Source organism: Triticum aestivum, chromosome 5D, assembly GCF_018294505.1.
Source record: "Triticum aestivum cultivar Chinese Spring chromosome 5D, IWGSC CS RefSeq v2.1, whole genome shotgun sequence".
NCBI classification, from domain to species: Eukaryota; Viridiplantae; Streptophyta; class Magnoliopsida; order Poales; family Poaceae; genus Triticum; species Triticum aestivum.
The window spans coordinates 324,838,044-324,843,954 of NC_057808.1; positions in this window are offsets into that span (position 1 = coordinate 324,838,044).

Consider the following 5,911-nt stretch of genomic DNA (forward strand, 5'->3'; position numbering starts at 1 on the left):
CTGCCGCCGCCGCCACCTCCCGGCGAGTGCCCCCGCTGTCTCGGCTTCCACCCTCGCTCTGAGTGCAGGCACCACGTCCGCTGCCGGCGGTGCCGCTTCTTTGGCCACATCGCCAGGAACTGCACCACGCCGCGTCCCAGTTCCCCCGGCTCCTTCCAAGCGGCCAAGCGGCCATGGACCTCCTCCCCGATCACCGCAAGCTCCTCCGCATCAAGCGTAGCCGGACCGAGCCAGCCAGCGTCTTCCAGGCTCGGCTCCCCGTCACCCACCTCCTCCTCGGCCCCCACCGCTGCGGGCACCCCCTTACCGGCAACAACCTCCCCCTTTGTCTCCTCATCGCGCGAAATCACTGCGATGTCGGGGCACCCCTCGCTACGCCCGGTGGGTGCAGTTTGCTACATGTCGCGCTCCGGGCACATCGAGGCAGCCGAGCACGCCCTCGGGCTTGCGCTCGTCGCCAGCGTCGTCGGCAACCGCTCCGATGTGTCCACCGCTGACGTCGCTCGTGTCGTCTGCTCCCGTGTGTTGTTGCAGCCCACTGACTTCACCGTCCATCGTACCCGCAACAACGAGTTCCTCCTCCGCTTCATCGACACGGCCGCTTGGGCGTGCACTGTCATGGCCACCAGGCGCGGGCCGAACTTCCGCCTTCTCCTGGAACCCTGGAGCCGCTTGGCCGGCGCTGAACCTCTCCACGTATGTATTCACGTCGACATCGAGATCTACGGCATCCCGGAGCATTGCTGGGACGTCTCCTCCACCGTGCAGCTGCGCTCCCCCTACTGCATGGTGGGACGCCTCGCGCTGGAGACCGCCGACGACAGTAACCTCTCCGTATTCAAGTTAGAGGCCTGGATTGTGAACCCAGATAGCATTCCACGGTCCTCAGAGCTGCTCTTGGAGGAGCCCGACAAGTTCGCTGATGCCCATCCTGACCATGTTGAGCGCATCGCGCTGCCGCTCATGCGATTCCTGGTCACCATCCATGTTCGTCGCACCGCCGACTACCGCTTCCCATCGCCGCCGCCCCTCCGGTCGGCACTGGCTCTAACGACGCGTCGGACCGGTGATCCCCTCCCTGCCCTGACGCTTGGCCGCGCCGGCACGCTATTCTGTGACCCACTGGAAACCAGCATGCCGGCCACCTCTCTGGCCGCAGAAACTCTGGCCGCCGCCATGCCGCTCCTGCCTGGCGCGACTAGCGCGACGTGATGGGCCCCTGCCCGGCCACCGGCTTGGTGCCACATCGCCCTCAAGTCCACACACACGCATTACGGCCAGCCAGCCAGGCCCAGCTGCACCCCTGTTCTTGTCAGGCCAGGCTGCGGACCCATATGCCGCTACAGGCCAAGCAGATGTGCAGGCCGTGGACCCTGAAATTCGAATCCTGCTCTTGACCGGGTCTAACTCGCCACGCGACACGCCTTCCACCCCAGCTCACACTGGGCCCGCCTCGGATCCGCTGCTCCAGCCAGAGGCGACATCTGATGCCCTCTGCGTCTAGCCTGAAATCGCAGCTGTTAACCCCACCATATCGCCTGGAAAAGAAGCCACAACAGATAACCCCATTAACACGCATGCAAAAGCACTTTTGCAGCCTTCGACAACTACTTCCACCAACGACGGCCAATCTGCAGCCTTCAATGTGGCCATCTCGACCCCCCCTGGGCGACACCACCCAACCGCTTGTGGCAACATTGGGACTAGAGTCCGACCAGGCGCAGGTTGGGCCCGCTGCCGATCCCCAGGCCACCGTATTGGTCCCCGACCCCTGTCTGTCGGCGTTCTGGGAACCAGGGTACCCAGACTTGCCTGCCTGCGGCCCACGGCGTGGCTCCATCGACGGCCTGGTACGGCCCATCTACAAGACCGCCAAGACAAGACCCTCGCGAGGGCCCAAGCCTCGCGAGGCGGATGACGTCAAGACCTCTTGTGGGAGCGGCCACCCCAGGCGACCCCCCGAGGAGCAGAGATTTCTATGCAGGTACCCAACCTCCTAAGGTTGCGATGATGCAAGCCATGACGACCAAGGCCAGGTGGGCGCCAGCGGGCGTAGAGGAGGCAGTTTCCTCTTTGGTGCTAAGGAGGCAAGCGCAGACGTGGGTTCCCGAGGAATCTGGTAAAGGTTTCCATTCTAGTGCAACGAGACCAAGACCACCAGGACGGCATGACGAATGTCATCGCCGAGCCCACCGCAACGTCACGACCAAAAGCTTTGCTGGCGAAGACCACCTTTCATCAGGATAAGATGTACTACTTGTCCGCTTTCAAATTGGCCACTGTGGGATCCCTTCCCGCCTACGTTTTGGGGGAAGAGGACCGAGGCCACTATAAATATAGGTTAGCCACCACCATACAGGGGATTGGATCCTTTCGACCCTCACCAGAGTACACCGTGAGAGGTTGTTCATCCCTTGTACGAGTTCGTCCTCAGCCCCTCGTGAGGCCAATCCACCACAAAGTAGGAGTAGGGTTTTACACTGCAAGGTGGCCCGGACATGGGTAAACTGTTGTGTTCATCTTCTCCCTTGTTCTTCGAGCTAGTCCGTGGGGCGACAGGTTGGTAGGCTGGACATGTCAGGTTCTTCGCACACGCCCAGAGTTCGAACCTTTCTTGTTTCTGTGGAGCCTTGAATACGACGTTTGGCGCACCAGTTAGGGGGCGTGTCGAAGCTCTGCCTCTCCATCGGTTGTGCTCTCCCCGCGCTGCGTGGTTCCCATGGCAGGCGCCGCCCCACCCGCCGGGCGTATTCAGAAACATCGCAGGCCACCGGGCCTTTTTACTCGCCCTGCGACAGGTGCGATGGCCGCCGAAGTTTATGCCGACGCTACCCCCGCGGTACGACTGCGCGGGGGACCCCGTAGAGTTCCTCCGTTTGTACGAGCTGAGCATCGAGGCGGTGAATGGCGACGACAAGGCCATGGCGAACTGGCTCCCCATGGCTCTCACGGGCATACCGCGCTCCCGGAGGCTTAACCTACCGGAGTCTCTGGTGGCCTCCTGGGAGGAGTTGCGCGATCTGTTCATCGCACGCTTCGCGGCACCGGCACCCCACGCTGTTGCGACCATTCTCGGCGGGTCGCAGACGCTTGCCTCAAGCCGCCACGTCAAGAAGCTCTTCCGGCAGGTGGGGGCCGCCCAGCCGCGGCAGGGGGCTCCTCCAGGCCGGGCGGTGCCCGAGACCGGCATCACCTTCGACTCCAGGGATCACACCAAGACTACGGTCGATGCCGGCGTGCTCCCCTTGCTATGCATGCCCACCATCAGCAGTGTTGTGGTCACCAGGACCCTCATCGACGACGGTGCCGGCCGCAACGTCCTCTCCGTGGAACCCTTCGACCTGCTCCAAGTGCCTTACGACCGGCTCGCCCCCACCAGACCCTTTTCAAGGGTGGTTGACGGCGCCATCGTTCCCCTGGGGCAGATCCGCCTCCTTGTCACCTTCAACACGCGCTACAACTACCGCACCGAGCTCATCGACTTCGACGTCGCCCGCATCGGCCTCCCGTACAACACCATCCTTGGGTATCCAGCCCTTGCCAAGTTCATGGCGGCGACGCACCCCAACTACAACGTCATCAAGATGCTTGGGAGCAGCGGCATCCTCACTGTGGTGGGGGACACCAAGGATGAACTCCTGGCCCTTAAGCTCGCTTTCAAGGCCGCGGCCGAGGGTGCTCTAGGGATCTCGGAGGCCGCACCCGCGAAGAAGAAGCAACCGTTCTCTCAGGATCGGGCCGAGACGAAGGAAGTGCCAGTCGACAACGGGCGCTCAGGCCCCACCTTCACCATAGGCGCCGGCCTCCCCCAGATCAGGAAGAGACGCTGGTCGGTTTCCCCCGTGTGAACAAGGATGTATTTGCATGGGAGGCGACGGACTTGGTCGGCATCCCACGAGATGTGATTGAACACCATTTGATGGTGTGCCCCAGCGCGCGCCCGGTGAAGCAAAAGGCGCGGCGGCAGGCCCCGGAGAAGCAATTGTTCATCGTCCAGGAGGTCCACAAGCTGCAAGAAGCCGACGTCATTCGGGAAGTACGGCACCCGGATTGGTTGGCCAACCTGGTCATCGTCCCCAAAAAGGGCGGGAAGGAGCGCATGTGCGTCGACTTCACGAGCCTCAATAAGGTGTGCCCTTAGGACCCGTTCCCTCTTCCGCGCATTGATCAAATCGTTGACTCCACCGCCGAGTGCGACTTGTTGTGCTTCCTGGACGGCTTCTCGAGCTACCACTAGATCAAGATGGTGGTGCAGGACGTCGAGAAGACAGCCTTCCTCTCCCCGTGCGGGGTGTACTGCTACACCTGCATGCCGTTCGGGTTCCGCAATGCCGGCGCAACCTTCCAGCGAGTGATGCACATCGCCCTAGGCTGGCAGCTTGGGAGGAATGCCGAGGTGTACGTCGATGACATAGTGGTAAAGTCACGGGAATCAGTGACCCTTGTCGAAGACCTGGAAGAAATGTTCGCCAACCTGCACAAGGTAAACTTGCGGCTCAATCCAGAGAAGTGCGTGTTCAGTGTCCCGTCCGGCAAGTTGTTGGGTTTCCTGGTGTCGCATAGAGGGATCGAGGCTAACCCAGAGAAGATCAAGGCAATAGAAAAGGATGAGCCCGCCACAAACCCTCAAGGAGATGCAGGAGCTCGCACGCTGCGTCACCTCGCTGGGGCATTTCATCTCCAAGCTCGGCGAGCGCGCCCTTCCGTTCTTCAAGCTGATGAAAAAGAAGGGCCCGTTCAAATGGACTCCGGAGACTGAGGCTGCCTTTCAATACCTCAAGAGGTATCTCACCAGCCCTCCGGTGATGGTGGCGCCACGTCCTCTTGAGCCCCTGGTGCTTTACCTGGCCGCGACACCCCACTTGGCTAGCGCGGCACTCGTGGCGGTCCGGGAAGAGCGCGCAGGTGTGGGTGCGCGGCATAGCACCCCGCATACGGCCGCGTCGTCGCCACCTCAGGATGGCACTCTTGAGGCCCCGACTACCCCATCAGACGGCAAGGCTCCTGAGGCCCCCTCGTCTCAAGCAGGGCTGGACATCATCAACACCCCATCCCACGTCGAGCACCCCGTGTACTTCGTCAGCACGGTATTGCGTGACGCGCGCCATAGAAGCTCCTCCTCGCGCTCCTCATCGCCTCCAGGAAACTGCGACACTACTTCCAAGGTCATCCCATCAAGGTCGTCTCCGCGTACCCCCTGGAGAAGGAGCTCTGTAGCCCCAATGCCGCGGGGAGGGGTGTCGAGTGGAACATCGAGCTGCAGGCGTTCCAGCTGGAATTCAGCACCACCAGGGTCATCAAGGGCGCGTCCTCGCTGACTTTGTGGCGGAATGGACTGACGCCCTGACCGAGGGGTGGGTGAGGATCGCTCCCTCACACCCGGAGACGAGGTGCCCGATGGCTGGACGCTCCCTCTCACCATCAAGGGTGATTCTCAGCTCCTCGTCAACTTCTCCAACAAGGAATACAAGCCTAAGGACGAGCACATGGAGGCATACCTGGAAGAGGTACGCAAAATTGAAAAAACGACTCTTGAGTTTGGAGTTGCAGCATGTCCCGCGTGGGAACAAGGAGTAGACGACATCGCCAAGAGGGCGTCTCGACGTGAGCCCCAGAAGCTTGGCGTCTTCGAGGAACGGCTCTTCAAGCCATCGCCCCTCCCCCCTGCCTGTAGGCCCCAAGCTGCTTCGAGAGGAGCCACCCCTGGCCCCCTCCTCGAGCGCCCCGGCCTGTGGCCCGACCTCAGGAGCCCGCCTGCTCCTGGCGCTCGAACCTCAGGAGGGATGCTGGACCGAAGAGTTGAAGGCGTACCTGCTCTGAGGCGCCCTGCCGGAGAAGGAGGAAGAGGCAGAGCGCGTGACCCGTCAAGCCACCGCTTACTGCTTGCAGGACGGCGAGCTTTATCGAAGAC